A 17927-nucleotide genomic window follows, 5' to 3' on the forward strand; every position below is an offset into this window, starting at 1 on the left:
CGGGCCGGGATCGGGGGGGCGGGGCTGAGGGATCTCCCCAGCGTCAGGGGCCAGGGTCGCGCCCCAAGGCTGGAGCTGGACGTGGTCTGGGGGGTTGCATCTGGAAGTCCGGTGGGTGGCCCTGTAGTTTGGCGACGTGGCTTCTCTCCTACTCCGCAAGCCGCAGATCTTCCTGCGGGGGGGACACAGGGAAGGCGGCGACACGAATCCGCTCCGCAGCACCCCCCTTTCTCCAAGCGGGGGCTCCAACCCACAGCCTCGCAGAGGCCACGAGGAACTTGGTTTAAAGCAGGGAGGGGCTCACTGGTTCTTTTGTTTCTGACTCCCGTAGTGCGACCTTTGGACACCTTGGGAGCTGGAGGCAGAAACAAAGGTGTGAGTGTGTGGAGAGAAGAGGGGGACCTGACTGAACACGGCCTTGATTTTAGGGTTTCTGTGGCTCCGCCTTATCATTTACACTTTGGGGAGAAAAACAAAACAAAACAAAACTGAACAATGTGTATGGTTTTCCGGTCTATGATCAAGTTAACACAGCCTAGGAACGCGCTGTTGTGTGTGGAGCATTTGCACTGAGAAAGCAAACTATCAGCTCCCTTTGGAGAATCAAGACTGGCCATTCATGACGCTGGGATATGTTAAAAGATAAACTGAGCCATATTTTTTAAAATTTTAAGTGTGTAGTTGAGCAAAAGTTGGTTTGAATCAGGCAACATTCAATCTAGCAGATAAAAAGGAGCTGCACAAAATAAAAGTCTTATATAGAAGGGAGGAGGAACTAGGAAATTATACAGGCAAAAAGCAGGTTGGGCCCAGCTGCTGTTGTACTCAGTGGTTGAGCATCCAGTCATGAACCCAGGAGGTCAGGCTTCCATATCTAGTCAGGGCATATGCCTGGGTTATGGGCTCAGTCCCCAATAGGGGGCATGCAAGAGGCAAGCGGATTGATGATTCTCTCTCATCATTGATGTTTCTACCTCTCTCTTCCTCTCCCTATCTGAAATCAATTTTTTAAAAATTATTTTTAAAAAAAGAGCAGGATGGTTATTGCAGTTACTAAGGGGATGGTGGGGCAGATTACCTAACTAGTGATGATTGAGCGATTCCTGATTGACTGGTTTAAGAGTCTGATTCTGGTAGAGCAGAAATGTAAGTAAGTCTTCATTTGGAGACATGAGGCTTAGCATAAACCATTTTGGGTATGTTGTCTTGTTTTATAACAACAGACACAGATAAAACCAGCTGCAAAGTTAAAGGAAACAATATTTCTCCCAAGGTCAGACTGTAGGTATGAAGTGTCATCACAATCCTTTTGACCGCTGCTGACCCTTCTTCTCTAAAATCATAGACTGTCAGAAAATTTGCTGTTTAAAGTCATATCAATATGAATGAAACATCCTACTCTTGTCTGGATGACACAAAGAAGCAGCCTTTACTTCCAAGCGAGGTACAGAGCTTCAGACAAGGGATTTCTGGACACTCTATCAGATAAAGAGTTCAAAGCACTGGTTATAAGGATGCTCAATGATTTTTTTTTTTAATTTGGAGAGGTTTTTAATGTTGCTAATGTGCAGACATGTCAATACCTTTACCAAAGACATCATCTCCTAGCACTATCTTAACCCCTTTTGACCTGAACCATTTCTCAGGAGTCTTCATGAAGCTGTAAGCTTGAGAGATGACAAGGTCCCTTGAGATTCTGTATGAGAGATGAGGTAATGACTCCCTCTGTACAAAGGGAATGAATGCTTCCTTACTGCTTGCCATAAAAGTGATGGATTCCTTAAACTCAGAGTTCCTCTTCTGTGGCCCAACCCACTACACATGTGGACTTTATCTGGTCCTCCACATCACTCTGTGATACATGGGATTCAAGAAACTGTAATGCTAATATGATGCTAATACTCTGGCAACTACTTCTTTTGTTTTTTTGGTGATATCATTTGACCATGTATGTGAGGGCTTATTTCTGAGCTCTCTTTTCCATTTCATTGTTCTATATGTCTGCCTTATGCCAGAACCATACTCTTTTGATAACTGTGGCTTTGGAATAAGTTTTGAAATCAGAAAGTGTGAGACCTCCAACTTTGTACTTTTTCAAGATGGTTTTGGCTACTCAGGGTCCCTTGAAATTCTATATGAATTTTAGAATGGATTTTTCTATTTTTGCAAAAAAAAATGCCATTTGGACTTTGATAGGGATTTCATTAAATCTGTAGATTGCTTTGGGTCACATTAACATCTTATCAATATTAAGTCTCCCAACCCATGAACACAGGATGTCTTTCCATTTATTGGTGTCTTCTTTAACTTTCTTCAGCAATGTTTTGTAGTTTTCAGTGTATAAATCCTCCTTGGTTAGATTTCTTTCTAAGTATTTTATACTTCTTGATGCTATTGTAAATGGAATTATTCTCTTCATATTCTTTCTCAATTGGTCATTTTTTGCAACTACTTTTGCTGTAACGAATTTCTTTGTCTCTGTCCAGGAGTGTCTTGTCTTCTGTAAGTCTTCATGAAACTGTGGAAGGGTAGTTTATTAGATTGTAAGTAGGACAAAATTAACTCCATCATAAAGACCCAAATTATAAGGAATGAAAGAGTGGATATCACTATAGATGCTAAAGGCATTATAATGTTGATAAAGTGATAATATAAAAAGCTTACATGTTAACAAGATAATAATGCAATATATTTGACAACATAAATAAAAATTTAAAATAGAAATCATCAAAAACTAACCCAAGAAGAAATTTAAAATATTATAACTATATAAATTTTAAACAACGAATTAGTAATTAATAACCCCTGACAAAGGATTTCCAGGCTTAGTGAGCTTCACTGGTGATTTTTCTCAAACATTTAAGAGAAGAATAATAAGGATCCTATGCAAATTTCTCAGAAAATAGAAGAGAAAGGAACACTTCCCAACTCACTTTATGAGGCCACCATTGCCTTGATATCAAAATATCACAAGAAAAGACAACTACAGACCAATATTCCTCAACATAATAACATAAATCTTCAAAACAATAATAAATAATATAAAGCAATATATTATAAGGGTAATATATCATTAACAAGTGGGAACATAAGTGGTTCAACCTTCAAAAATTAATGCAATTCTCGATAGCAACAAATTAAAGAAGAAAAAACAATATTGATCTCAGTAGATGTAGAAAAAGTATTTGACAGAATTCAACATTTATCCATGATAAAAAAAATAAACACTTTCACAAACTAGAAATATTCATCAAGCTGATAAAATGACATCTATGAATACTCACAAATAAAATCATACTTTATGGTGAAAGACCCCTAAGATTAAAAACAATGGTATTTTCTCACCATTTCTACTTTAAATTGTACAGTTCATCTGGGGCTGACTAAAAAAGGGTACAAAAGAACTTTTGGAGTGATAAGATGTTCTAGATTTTTATTATGGTGTGATACATAATTTATACATTTGTCAAAACTCATCGAATCACACACTTAAAATTAGAACATTTTATTGTATGTAAATTATACCTCAATTAAAATAGATAAAACACAAGAGTTAAGCATTGTTGATTTTCTTCAGATGTAATTCACATCCCTCACTCACTAAGAAGCCTCTTTTCTTTTTTTAAAAAATAACTTTTATTGAGTTCAGAGAGGAAGGAAGAGGGAGAGCTAGAAACATCAATGATGAGAGAGTATGATCGGCTGCCTCCTGCACGCCCCACACTGGGGATCAAGCCCACAACCCCGGGCGCAACCTGGGCATGTGCCCTGACCAGTAATTGAACCGTGACCTTCTGGTTCATAGGTGGATGCTCACTAAGCCACTCTGGGCAGAAGCCTCTTTTCTAAGAGTACGTGTTTACATCACTTTTATTTCCCATAATTAATTTGGCCACTAGAGGGAATCCATGTTTCATAAACCCAAAAGCTTTGCAATGATTTGAATATCATGTCATCTCTGGATATACATGCACAGAAAAGAATAATACATTTGAAAATTTTCATTAACAGATTTGTAAGAATTTAGTAACAAATTTGATAAAACTCTTTTTGGCCCTAATAACAGAAAATAAAAGTGTTACTTGTGGAGGGGATGAAGCTCCTTTCATTAGTTTATTGAAATAGTGAACCCAGTCTTGACTTTCATCTAAATGTTGTGAGTCATTTAAACATAGTCTTGGAATATTTTTATTAATGAGAGAGAGAGAGAGAGAGAGAGAGAGAGATGGATGAGGGGGGCGGGGGGACTTGTTGTTCCACTGATCTATGCATTCATTGGTTGATTCTTGTATGTGTTCTGACTGGGGATTGAACCCACAGCCTTGCTCTATCCAGATGATGCTCTAATCAACTGCTGAACTATCCATCCAGGGTACCTTGGAATATTTTTTAAATAAGGACATACTTTTGGTTACAAAAGTTATACATGTTCATTATAGAAAATTTGAAAGTTGTAGAAAAGCTGAATGAAAGAAAAGAAAGAGAAGAATTATAAAAGCCACTGTCATAAGATACACAGTCCGCAAATAAGAATGCTGTCAATATTTAGGTGTATTGCCCCCAGAGCTTTTATTTACACATTAATTTTACTTGATTGTAGTCATATATAACATGGCCACTAGAGGGAACCCATAATAGAATTTAACCACTATTTGGTATCTAAAATAAAGTACAAATTAATATTTGTTCATAATGTGGAATATTCATAATTACATTAATTATGCTTCTTTGAAGTGTTTTTAATAGTACTCACCTAAGAAAGTTATACTAAAAGCTTATTAATGTTTAATAGCCACATTAAATTGTTTGTATTTATTTGGTGGCAGTAACTCTTAGGCAGGAAAATCTAATTGAGTCATTACAACTAGAAAGGGGTGGGCAGTGGATGGCAGAATCCTTTCTTCTTATTCTAAATAATCTCCACTTAAATTGTTAGAGGAGAAATTGTAATCTATGACCAGGAAAAAAATCTCAGACAAAAAGAACAGTTTTGCATTATTTACATATTAGGCTTATGATATATTTCCAAGGAAAAAGAAAGTACATACATTTAACTCAGTTGTACCTTGCCACATAACAAAAACATATTCATGTTTAAGTAGAGAGGACAATGAAATGGCTAATAAAGAGTAAATAGTTTTGAGCCTTGTTTGTGGAAGTTACCCGTACATTTATTAAAATCCATTTGGCACAAGTGTATATTTTAACTGATAGAGGGGATAAAGGGAAGAAAGTTAACATACATATTAACAATATTAAAATAAATTATTAATATTTATGGAAAACATTATTATATTCCTGGAATAGGTATTGTGTTACATTATTACCTTTTCTTTATTTAATCCTTACAACAGTTTTATAGAGATGAACGGGAATTGCTCTCATTTTACAGATATAGAATCTGAGGCTCTAAGAGGTTAAATAACTTTTCCAAAGTCACACAGTTAGTATGTGCCAAAGTTAGGGTTCACAGATAAGTCCATCTGGCTATCACAGCCATACCTTTAATCTACACACTCTATTTCCAGGAACTTCCGTGTATGTAAAACCCTTTCAAAGCGGAACTTTTTTTTATCCCACTTTAAGATGTATCACCTTCATGATGTTGTATTTGAAGAAACCTCAGCCTAAAGAATTAACTTAAAAGAAATAATTACTTCAGTCCCAGGAAAGAACTTCAAAGGGCAATTTCATTTCTAACCCAAACCAAAGATGATATTCTTGATTTAATTCTACTACTTTATCAAATAACAATGTAGGGAGTGGCTGGCTATGATTGCTTTATTTCCTCCATTGTCTAGGGGCTATTATATTTTGGTAACTATAACATTTATGTGCACAGATTATTATATTGATTGGTTTTATAAGACACCTTTCTGGTACTATATTTGAGTGGAAATAAAATCCTTTCTTAGCCTCTAAAACTAGAAAAGAATAAATAACATCCCCATAATATGCTTTACTGAAGTTTTTAACTGATATGGTGTAAAAAGGAATAAATTTGAGAATCATACCTGGAAACACATAACAGTAAAGGCAGTTTTGCATTTACTTATAAATTTACAAATACAGAGATTTTTTAATTTAATAACTATTTATTCAGCATATACTATGTGCCTATATTAATAAACTGGTAATGGGTTAAATGCATTAACCATCCATTCTAGATTTAAAAACTCTTAATAAAATATGACTGCACACTTACTGTTGGGATGTCGAAAGAACACAAGAAAATATCTCAGCACTAAAACAAATACAGAAAAAAAATGGTCAGATGAGTGGCAAATGAAATTAAACCTAGAATGTAATATTGCTAAAAATAAACATTGGAAGATATAGCTTAAGATGTGAGTCAAATAGACTGCCAACTGAATACCACAAATAAGCAGACAGCCACCAAGTCACGGTAAATGTTGAACCAGAGGAGCCTCGCACACATGGAGAGGCTGGTGCCAAAGGGGAAAAGGGAAGTACTAAATTGAGCATACCTGATTCATTCTTTCCAAGTAAGGTAAGTTATTTCTCCTCTGATCAGAATCATAAAAAGGACAAGTAAAGACTAGAAATGTTATTTAATTTCACCAGTTCAATTTTAAAAGAAAGATGAGTGGTGGAAAAGTATTCTTCCAACAGATATTTGTAAATTATTAAAAATAACAACACTGCCCTAACCGGTTTGGCTCAGTGGATAGAGCGTCGACCTGCGGACTGAAGGGTCCCAGGTTCAATTCAGGTCAAGGGCATGTACCTTGGTTGTGGGCACATCCTCAGTAGGGGGTGTGCAGGAGGCAGCTGATCAATGTTTCTCTCTCATCGATGTTTCTAACTCTCTATCCCTCTCCCTTCCTCTCTCTAAAAAATCAATAAAACATATATATAAAAAATCTTAAAAAAAAAATAACAACACTAACAAACCTACATGTATAGCAGGAGCCCAAAGTCAGCATGGTGTCTAATGGTAGAAAAATAGAAGGAAGGGCTTAAAAAGCTAAAACTGAGACAGGATGTCCAGAACCACTATTATTATATAACAGATTTTGGGAAGTACTAGACAATGGAATTAGACAAGGAAAAGAAATGAGATATAGAGATTAGAGCAAAAGAAACAAAATATTAAAAGCACCCTAATTATATTTATATGAAACTTCTTAAATAACGAATGGTACATTCCAGCAATAAAATACTGTGCCCCACATCTCTCTACCTATAGGGAAATACATGAAAATACTCACTAAAATTGAATATTCACCAAAACATATTTTTACACAAAGCACAGAAGGTGCAGAACAATATGCATGGTATTTCTCCATGTGTACCATAAAGAAGACTACAACATCTACAACATGCACACACATATAAAAACATATGCTGATTTATTTATAGACTATTTTATTCCAAGAATGATACACACATACAGAAAATTAGTAATCCTCACAGGTTCTGGGAAGGAAAAAGGAAGATCTGGAGCAGAAGGGAGAGGATTGAGGGTTGCTCGTTTGTTTTTTACTGTATAACCGTTTTTACCATTTGAATTTTTATACTGTGCACATACTTTTCCTTCAATAAAAAAGTATAACTGGTTTACCTACTTGATGGTGTAAGTTTTAGCTTCTGAATGATTAGCAGTATGTTGAGTAGAGTGCTTATGCAATGACCACAAAGGTAGTTAGGAGTTTGGATCTTTGTCAAAGGACTATTAAACTTTGAAAGGCTCAAGGAAGACTGGGAGAGTTCTTGGGCCAACTAATAGTATTTTGTATGTTTTGAGGCATACCAGGAGAATAAATAATAAGAAATTTATAAATATCCCAATTGTGTAAGCCACTTGTTATGGTCTGAATTTGTCCTCCAGTTCATATGTTGGAGTTCTAAACCTCAGTACTTAACCATGTGACCTTATTTGGAGATACTCTGTTTTAAAAGGGAATTAAGTTAAAATGAGGTGCTGGGGCGGGCCTTAGTCCACTATCATTGGTGTTTTTGTAGAAAAGGAGATTAGGAACAGACACACACAGAGGGAAGACCCTGTGCACATACATGGAGAAGACAACCATCTGTAAGCCAAGGAGAAAAGTCTCTGAAGAAACCAGCCCTGAGGACACTAAGACTTTAGACTTCTTCTAGCCTCCAGAACTATGAGAAAATAAATTTCTGTTAAGCCTCTCAGTTTGTGGTACTTTGTTACGGCAGCCCAAGCAAACTAATACACCACCTAAACCAGTGACACTGGCTATGTGGTAGACAGCCCTTGGAGAAGAATGACCTGATGAGATCTATTCTGTAGAACAATCACTTTGCAGTAAATAAGACTGACAGGAGGGGACAGCCTGGAGTCTGGGGGACTGGTAGAAAGTTATGCCAATGGGCTAGTGGAAGTGTTACAGAGTAGAAATTTTTTTTAGGCCTGCTTAATTACCTAGCCACCTCAGCAGCTTGACAGCCTGTGAAAAGTTTCTAGGAACTGAGCTCACACACCTGAGCAACGGACTACAAAGAACAAACAGATCAACACACCTGAGCAATGGCCTACAAAGAACAGACAGATCAAAATGAAGAATAGTCCTGACCTTTAAGTTACCCAGAAGTGAATAACAGGAGGAGGATGAATAGCTTGGCTAAAACTATGCAATTAGCTTTTGTAACTTGGCTTTGCTTGCTATGGGAACCTGAACACGGATGTAGTTGTCCCCTTTAAATATTGGACTCTGCAGATGGTCGTGGCCGCTTCTGTCTTGGGCTTCCCGAGTGGAGGAGCGGACACTGGCCAGTCAATAAAGGCTCTCTAAATTGTAATCAGTCTGGAGTTCTGGTCATTCTGTCAGTGGAGGAGCGGACACTGGCCAGTCAATAAAGGCTCTCTAAATTTTAATCAGTCTGGAATTCTGGTCATTCTGTCACTCGCGCTCCACAACAAAAACTGATAAAGAGCATAATTAAGGCAATTTCACCGGGAAGGGAGAGAAGGTGTTACATGTGAGAATTGTTCAGGGTGTGGAAATGGCAGGACCTAGAGCCCAGTTGGATGCAAAGCAGAAGGAGAGGGTCAGTCTATGATGAAGCCAAGTTCCCTGGCTTAGGCAACTGACTGAATTGTTTGTAAAGTAAAACGGAAAAACAAAACAAAACAAAACAAAACAAAAACAGAGAAACAATGGGTCCCCATTGAAGTCTGGGGAGAGCTAATGAAATTTCAGTGGTTACATGTTAACATCAGCAACAAAGGAGAAAATGCAGAGACAGGCTTAAATCCAGGTTAAGATCATAGAATCTGATACCCAGTGAAGGGAGGCTGGTAGAGCTGGCAAGGAGTGGCAGTCAGGATGTCTTAGCCTCGTGAGTTACCGTGTCATGGTGAAGAAATGCACCTCACCCAGAAATGAACAGAGGGTCCCTTTCTGGAGGTTTTATGTCTGAACATTCCACCGAGGCTGGGTGCAACCAGGGTGGAGCTGGCCCTGCTGGCTGAAGGGGAAGTATGGGAAGAAAATGGAGATAACAATCTTGGCATCATGCCTTGGATCTGCCTTTAAGAGGTTTTTTAACCTTGGACAAGTCAGTTGCGTTCTCTTTGCTTCATTTCCTTTCACTAGCAAAACCAGGATGAAAATGAAATGATTCTTATTGGGACACTTAATTGGATAATTAATACTTACAGAGCTCAGGAAAAGCCTCCCCGAGGAGGTGATTAATGAACTAAACGCTGAAGAATAAATAAAAATTAACCAGATGAATGAGCTAGGAGGTGGGGAGGAGATGAAAGATGTTCCATAAGACTCTGAGCTGAAACAGAAAACGGTATTTTCAGAGAACCAAGAAGTGATCTATTATGACTAGAGCAGAGTCTCATAGGGCCAAAGTGAGAAAACCTAAATTATAAGCTGTTAAGTAATTCTCTCAAGATTGCATAGCTAATAATGGTATCCATTATTGAGCATGTCTTCACCAGGACTTGAATTTAAACTGTTAGTCATATACAACCTCCCAACAACAGACCATTGACAATACTCTTATAGTTCATAAACTGAGGTCTTTAAATAACACTTAAATTTTTTCTTCTCATACCTGTTTGTTAAACTTATTTCTAAAGATTTTTTTATATGAATGCTATTATAAAGGGTGTCTTTTATGATAGTATATATGATGTCTTTAAAACTACACATTCCAATTTTGTATATTATTTTGTACCTATCAGCCTTCTAATTACACATTTGTAAATTATTTTGCATTTTCTACATAGACAATTATGTCATCTGCTACTAATAGCAGTTTTGTTTTCCATTCATTAAAAAATGTAATGTCTTCTTCTAAATTTACTGTGCTGGTTAAAATTTTCAGTACAAGCTTAAATGGAAGTGATAGCAGATACTCTTGTTTTGTTCTCACCAAACCTCTTAAACATTTAATCACTAAGTATAACATTTATTGCAGATGGTTTATGGGTTTATGAGGTTGAGAAAGTCACCTGCTATCAACAATTTCTTCCGTTTCCTTTTAAATCACAAGTGCACATTGAATTACACTTTTTTTTTTTTTTTTAATCCTGCAATTTCCACTCTGAGTTCAAACTATGGTGAGAGGGCATGCTTGGACCTAATGAACTTCTGAGGAGTCCTGGAGATGAAGGTAGGGCCCTGTGGTTTGGGAACAGCAGTTGAAAAGTTCAGAATTAATTTAATTGAGAACTTAAACAAGAACACGGAACATTGTCCTTGAGATTTGGACAACATATTCTCTCCCCACCCAATAATAAATGAGCTTTTCATAAGATTCTAAAAGCAAATCAAACAAACAAAAGTAGATTAAAAATATGCCCAGGGATATTGCTAAACAGTATATGACAAATATTCTATGATGGCAGCTTGGGAGATAACATGTAGGTTACCAAACCTACAGAACCTTGTACATAGAATTGCATGTATTGTGTACATATTATATACATAGTAATTAATGCTTTCTGACTGGTTTATCGCTGAAAAGGTCCTATCTTTCATTTTAACTGACATTATTCATAGACAATGATAGAAAATTGTGGTAGTATAAACAGAATATTGTATCCTAAATATATGGCTAGTGTAATAAATATCTCATACAAATTTGCTTAGAAATACATATATTTTGTAGCTGTTTTTAAAACCTAGTAAATAATATGAAATCACTTTGGGATTTTAAATAAACCATTTTTGGGGAAAGGCAGCACTCCCATTTTTACTAATCAAATGGTCTCCTTTCAGAGCCACATTGAAAGATGGAAAATTAATTTGCTTTGCCCCTGAGGATTTTAGTGTAATAAATATCTCATACAAATTTGCTTAGAAATACATATATTTTGTAGCTGTTTTTAAAACCTAGTAAATAATATGAAATCACTTTGGGATTTTAAATAAACCATTTTTATTTAAAAATGCAGCACTCCCATTTTGGCATCACTTTGGGATTTTAAATAAACCATTTTTATTTAAAAATGCAGCACTCCCATTTTTACTAATCAAATGGTCTCCTTTCAGAGCCACATTGAAAGATGGAAAATTAATTTGCTTTGCCCCTGAGGATTTATGAATGATAATCATTATCAAACATACTAAAGACAGGTACAGTAGATGCCAAGGTATCTTGAGGCAAAATTTTGCTTCCAAAGTAGATTGATATTTAAAAAAAGACTTTGCTGAAGACTTGAATGAATTATAAATGTACCTTTTATGTAATGTAGTATTTACCTGCTTTATTTACCACTAACTATGTAAGTGCTTAAAATGGCTATAAGTTGTCTATGCAATTCAAAACAAGAGTATCTGCTATTATCACTTCCATTCAAGCATATACTGAAGATTTTATCCAGTGAAGAAGGCTAGAAAATATATTAAAATGTATAATGAATAGAAAAAGCAAAATTGCCCTTAGTAGCAGATGACATAATTGTCTATGTAGAAAATGCAAAATAATTTACATAATTAATAATTAAAGGGCTGATGGATACATAATAATAAATAAAAAAACATAAAATGCAATTTTTAAAATGCCATTTATAATGGTATCCACCTACAAAAGACTTTAGAAATAAGTTTTTTAAATAAGGTACAAGAAAAAAAATTAATATTATTTAAAGACCTTAGTTTATTAACTATATTCAGTTCACAAAATTTAAGATTTACTATTGTAGAGATGCATCAACTACTCCTACCAAAACTGATCTATAAATTCAAGGCACTTTTACTCAAAATTCTCATATTTACAAGCTGATTCTAAGGTATATATGAAAGAACTAAGAAGAGCTAAGACAATAATGTCAGGACATTTGCCTTTTCACTTATCAAGAATTTTAATAATGCTATAGTAATTAGGAAGGTATGACACTGTAGGTCCCAATGTATTGACCAATGAGGAAGAAAACAGAGTCCCAAAATCATACATACTTATCTTAATTTATGGCAGGAATTGAAAAATGATGAAGTTTCATAAATGGTGCTGGGACAATTGGTTATCTATGTGTGAAAAAATTTATTTCTACCTCATATTTTAGAGGACAAAAATCAATTCTGAGTTCTAAATATTAAAAGACCAAACTATTCAATTTTTAGGAGACACTATAGAAAATATTTTTACTACTTTGAGAAGAGACTAGCCATCAAAAAGTTATAAAACTTTATTTTAAAAAACACCACAGATGCAACATTTTGCCACATATATAAGTGACAAATGATTAATAGACAAAATGTTTGTCTTGAAAAAAGCTTTTATGAAATGGCAAATAACAGAACATATGGGAAAAATAAATAAAATTTCACAAAGAATAAAATACAAATGGCTCCTAAGCAAGCAAAAAGGGAAATCTGAATTAAAACCATAATAAGATAGCATTATATAGAATTTGGCAATCATTTTAAGTCTGACAATTCCAGTGTTGGCCAATAGGTGGAGGAAGAGGAACTTGCATGAATTGCTTTTGGGAGGAATAAATCAGTACAACCACTTGGACAATAGTATTCTTTGGTGAAGTTAAAGATGTGCATACCCTGAGAGCCATTTATTCCCCTCCTATATTTTTTATCCTAGATTATCTCTGACATGTGTAGCAGGAGACCAGTGCAAAAATGTTGAGAGCTGTATTTTTTCATAATAGCAAAACTGTAAGCCATCCTAATTTCAACCTAATAGTGGAGCAGATAAGTAAATGTTAGTGTTGTCATAAAATGGAATAGCAGCCATCTATAAAACATCCTAGGTTAAACTCACAAATATATTGTACAGTGAGATAATTAAGTCATTTATATATAATCTCATTTATTCACATTCAAATAAACCAACAAAACTAAAGAATTAATTGTTTACAATTTTACTCATAGAGGGCAAACCATTATCTCTCAGGAACTGTCTAGCTCTTTATTCAAATTATAACTCACAATTCTAGGAAAAAGTACAAAAGGGAGATTCTATTAATCCACCTCTGTTATGAAAGTGTTATCGGTGGAAGTGGAGTTCTTAGGGTGCTTTGAGAAAAGAATTGCCTGAGGCCCCCATGGGAGAATGAGATTTCATGGAAAGCTTTATTGATGATGTAAAATTAAGGGGGTTCCCCTCCAAGGCCCCATCTCTATCCACCTTGCCATGGAAGAAGTCCAATTTTGTCTTCAGCGGGGCCAAAATTAAGGCCACTTCCCAGAATTTTGGTTCCATATTAAAATACAGTCCAGTCCACCATCTGGATAGCTTAGCTTGTGTTCCCGCGTGTGGGATTCAAATGACCATGGACCATGCTGATGCTTAAGCCCACATGGCTATGGAAAGAGTGCCAGCCACGGAGCCAGAGAGAGCAAGAGAATAAGACAGAAGGGAAGGGAATGAGCAAGAAGAAACTCTTTGGGGATTTTAATTAGGAGCTTTTTCAAATTAGCCAATTAACTTTATAAAATTTCACATCTGATTGGGTCCACCCCCTAGCCAATCCATTGTTCCCGAGACTAGACTGACAAGCAAGCACTTTCCTTAGTCACCCTGACTTCACTGAGTATGCACCCATCTCCCCCGTTGTTCAATCCCTTCCCCAGTGATCTGCAGGGAATGGACTGGTGGTTCCCTGAGGAGAGTGAAGCTGTAGCTTCCTGGTGAAGCGCCCAGATGACCATGTTTACAATGCCTGGCCTCCTCTTTGCTCTCTTCCAATTATTAATATTAATAAACTAGCTAATTATGACAATAACAAAAGGAGAAATGTTTAAATTAATCAAAAACATAACCTCAAATTAACACAGTTAGAAGGTGTTGGAACTGAAAACAACTCCCCAATCAGTCTAATTCCTCATAGCTTATGTTCTTAATCAGTCTATGAATAACTCCATCTCCTTCATCCTTTTCTGCATTCACCAAGTTATGTTAAGTTTCTAATATTTGTATTTTAAAATTTTATCATGAATCCACACAAGAAGTGTTCTGGACCAAAGACACATTTTACAGTGAATGTGTGTCACTTCCTGTTTGCCTCAGGTCTTACCCCTGGGGTGATGCAATAAAAGACACATCAACTGTCCTACTCCAGTAGCCAAATGGGGGGTGGGGGGGAAAATCAGTGGGGGTTATCTCTGCTTATAAAGGGGAAGGAAGGAGACCTTTGCCCTATATTCCTCTCCAGAAAGGGTCTCCTTGGAAGCACAACAGGCCTAATTCTAACTCCCAACCCTTTGGAGTAAATTAATCTCTTCAAGAGCCACATAGCCCCCAGTCTCACTTTTATGACCTATAGATGTTTCTAAATTCTGTGCTTTATCTTTTTTGACATGTAAATACTTTGAGAGATAGCATTTGTCAACATAAAACCAAGGTCCTTGGCACCAATTAAACACCAACAGGAACCTCCAATTTGAGGTGTGGTGAAGAAGGAAAATTTATTCAGTGCAAACAGCTCAGTTATGATACAGCAGGGCTGTGAGCATAGCTCAGCTGTGGAACAGCTCAATAATGTCACAGCTTAATTATGAAGCAGCACAGAATGATTGTGAGGAGGCCCTGGGGCTGTGAGGGCCCTGGGATTGGGACTCCTGTTCAGCTATAGAGCTTTGCTCTGATCCACCTGCTCCAGTTTGGTGCTGGACTGCTCCTCTCTGGCAAGGGAAAAGCAATCTTCTGTTTTCTATGGAAAGGAAAAGTGTGTTTCTGGAGCTAGAGGGGACCTAACTAATCAAGACAGAAGTATTCACCCTTGAACCTGATTGCAAATAAAGTCTCCAAATCGTCACTGTTTGATTGGCCCAAAAAGCACCGTCCTGATTGGTCATAATGGAGCTGCTCCAATTGATTGGCGAAGATGCTGATGGGGCTGGATCTGCACAGCTCTCACTGAACAAGGAATGTCTCCATCCTATTGGTTGAAATACAATTCTAAAAGTTACTTTGTAAGGGCTGGCTCAGATGGCAGGGACATAACATAGGCAGGCAGCTCCGTGAAGGGTTCTCCCTAAAGTGCTGGTTTGCACGAGAGGCCCCTGTTTAGAAATGGCTGCTAAACTCTGCTTGTAAATTTGAGCCCAGTTGGCCTGTAGGAGCCCTGTGAATCTTTTTTCACAGGGTCCACACATTCCAGTCTCCCCAGCACCTTGGGGCTTAACCTGAGACATAGTACTGTAGTGGACAGACAGGCAGAGTAGGACAGATAGGCCAGGTACTCAAGGTCACCAGGGTGGATCTAGAAACTGGCAAACTGGAGTGGGTCCTCACCCCCCTCCCCACCCCAGGGTGACCTTTCCTCCCTTAGCATATATAGCCATGTGGTTTAGAACCCCCTGACCTTTCCTCCCCTAACATGTCACTAATCATGCTGTAGACACCCTTAGAGGAGGAACAAGGAGGCTGAAGAAAAGCATCGTAGGACTCCGATACAAGCCCTTGCATCACCACTTCCTTAAGCATTAAACTCTCAGGTCAATGAGGTTCTGGCCCACATCAAATAATTTTAAGAACAAAGCCTTGGGTCTGTTGACCACAGAGACAGAGTTTTGGTCAAACTAGAGATAACATCTAGGCCTCAGTTGTGTTTCAGCTCCAGGCCCAAAAAAGCAGCAAGGCCAGGTCGGGCAAGGCCATGGCTGACATCAGGACCAGCTGTGATGACTAATGACCCCCTGTCCTGGTGCCAACAAATCAGTGAAGACCACAACCCTGAGGGGAAACACCAGGAAAGCTGATGAATATTCTACTGAGATTCTCCCCTGAGACTTCCCATAAAATCTTCACCTTTAAAACCCTCAAGACAAAGGACACAGCCCCCCCCCCCCCCCCCCCCCCCCCGCCCTCTCTTTTCTCTCTCTCTCTCACACACACACACACACACACACACACCTGTGCCTTTCCCCCTCTTTCTCCCAGGCTTGTTTTCTTTGCCTTTTTTTTTCTCCTAAGCTCCAAGGGCCCTTTTTTTGCTTCTGTAATTGTTTCTTCAGCCCACACAGCACAACTGGCTCACTTATTCCATGGCTCACTTCTGCCTCTGTGACTTTCTAAATAAACTTTTTCTTGTATTTGAGTCTTGCCTCTGAATTCTTTCTTAGCCCAAAGTCAAGGACAGAGGTCTAACATCTGGTGCCCATTCACCATTAACAGTCCTAGAGGTAACCAATGGGTCCTTGTGGGAGAGATTACAGAAGTTTTATGATCTGTTAGGATCAGAGCAATTAACTGGACAAATAGCTACAGATTTAGTACTCATGGTATGTGAAGAAGCTAGGACTTTTCACAAGAACACTGAGGAATCCAAGGAAGTTTTATTTCCCACAGTGCTGGCATTTATGGAGCTTCCAGAACGGTTTGCATTTGTTCACCTCCATCCAATTTACAAATTGCTTTTCCATCTTATCTCATAAATCTGAGAAAATACCATTGCATTTATGAGGAAACTATTATAATGAATTTTCAGGGAAGAACATGGAGGCTCAGAGTAGCTGTACCCAGATGTTCAGGACTGTTATGCCCAGATTTCAGGATCCCCATGAAACCACATCAGGGAGCCAGCCAGTCTGATGTAAAAGCATAAGAGTCTTTATTCGAGCTAGCTCGGCTCCCCGACCTTGCCGACACAGCAACGGGAAGCAGAGAGAGATAACTCTGTGTGGAGACGGGTTTTATAGGTGGGGGTTGGAGTAAGGGGAGGAGAAAGGACTGTGCTCTGCCGATTGGCCAGGAGCAAGTCGGTGTCTTGTTCCTGGGTGTGGCTAGCAGAGGCTTAGACTTCCGGGAAGGAGCTCCTTGCCAAGCAGTGGCCAAGGTAAGATGGAGGGCGTAGCCCTTACCCTGGGGCAAGATGGAGGGCATAGCCCTCGCCCTTTCAAGGACAAGCTTGGTCATGCACCCACCATCTTCCTCCTACTAAAAGTTATCAAGGAACACAGGAAAGGTGCTGAGTCAGAGACAAGCACACACCCTCGCTAGCCCTCCCGCTTATGCACAAACTGCCCTCCTTTTCCAGGTGACTCTGATCTTTCCTTTCCCCTATCATTAGATGCCAGCCTGTGTGTCTGCTGTGAAAGCTAGATGTGTTCCTGCCATCCTGGGGCAATGTAAATTCAAATTTACAGGTTTAGAAACATTTAAACCATTACTGTGTCTGTGAGTCACCGGAACAGCGTTATACTTGTGACTGTTATCTTTCCATGAAGGCTAGGAAATGAAGCCCTTCTCTATTAGCCCATTTACCTAGAGGAAGTACTCCACCACTTGCTTTAATCTACTTTTCCCCCTGCATTGCACAAATTATTTGAGTTCTGAGGGAGAATCTGTTAGCGGTGGAAAAATAGCACCAGGTGTTAACTCAGTTCAGCAACCACAGTTGTTGAGTTCTGGCTAAGAGAAGAATTCAGAGCCAAGACTCAAGTTTACTTAAAAAGTCAAAGAGGTCAAGAAAGTGGGCCACAGAAGAAATGGGCTTGGGAAACAAGTTACAACAA

The sequence above is a fragment of the Myotis brandtii genome, unplaced genomic scaffold (genome assembly GCF_000412655.1).
Source record: "Myotis brandtii unplaced genomic scaffold, ASM41265v1 scaffold453, whole genome shotgun sequence".
NCBI classification, from domain to species: domain Eukaryota; kingdom Metazoa; phylum Chordata; class Mammalia; order Chiroptera; family Vespertilionidae; genus Myotis; species Myotis brandtii.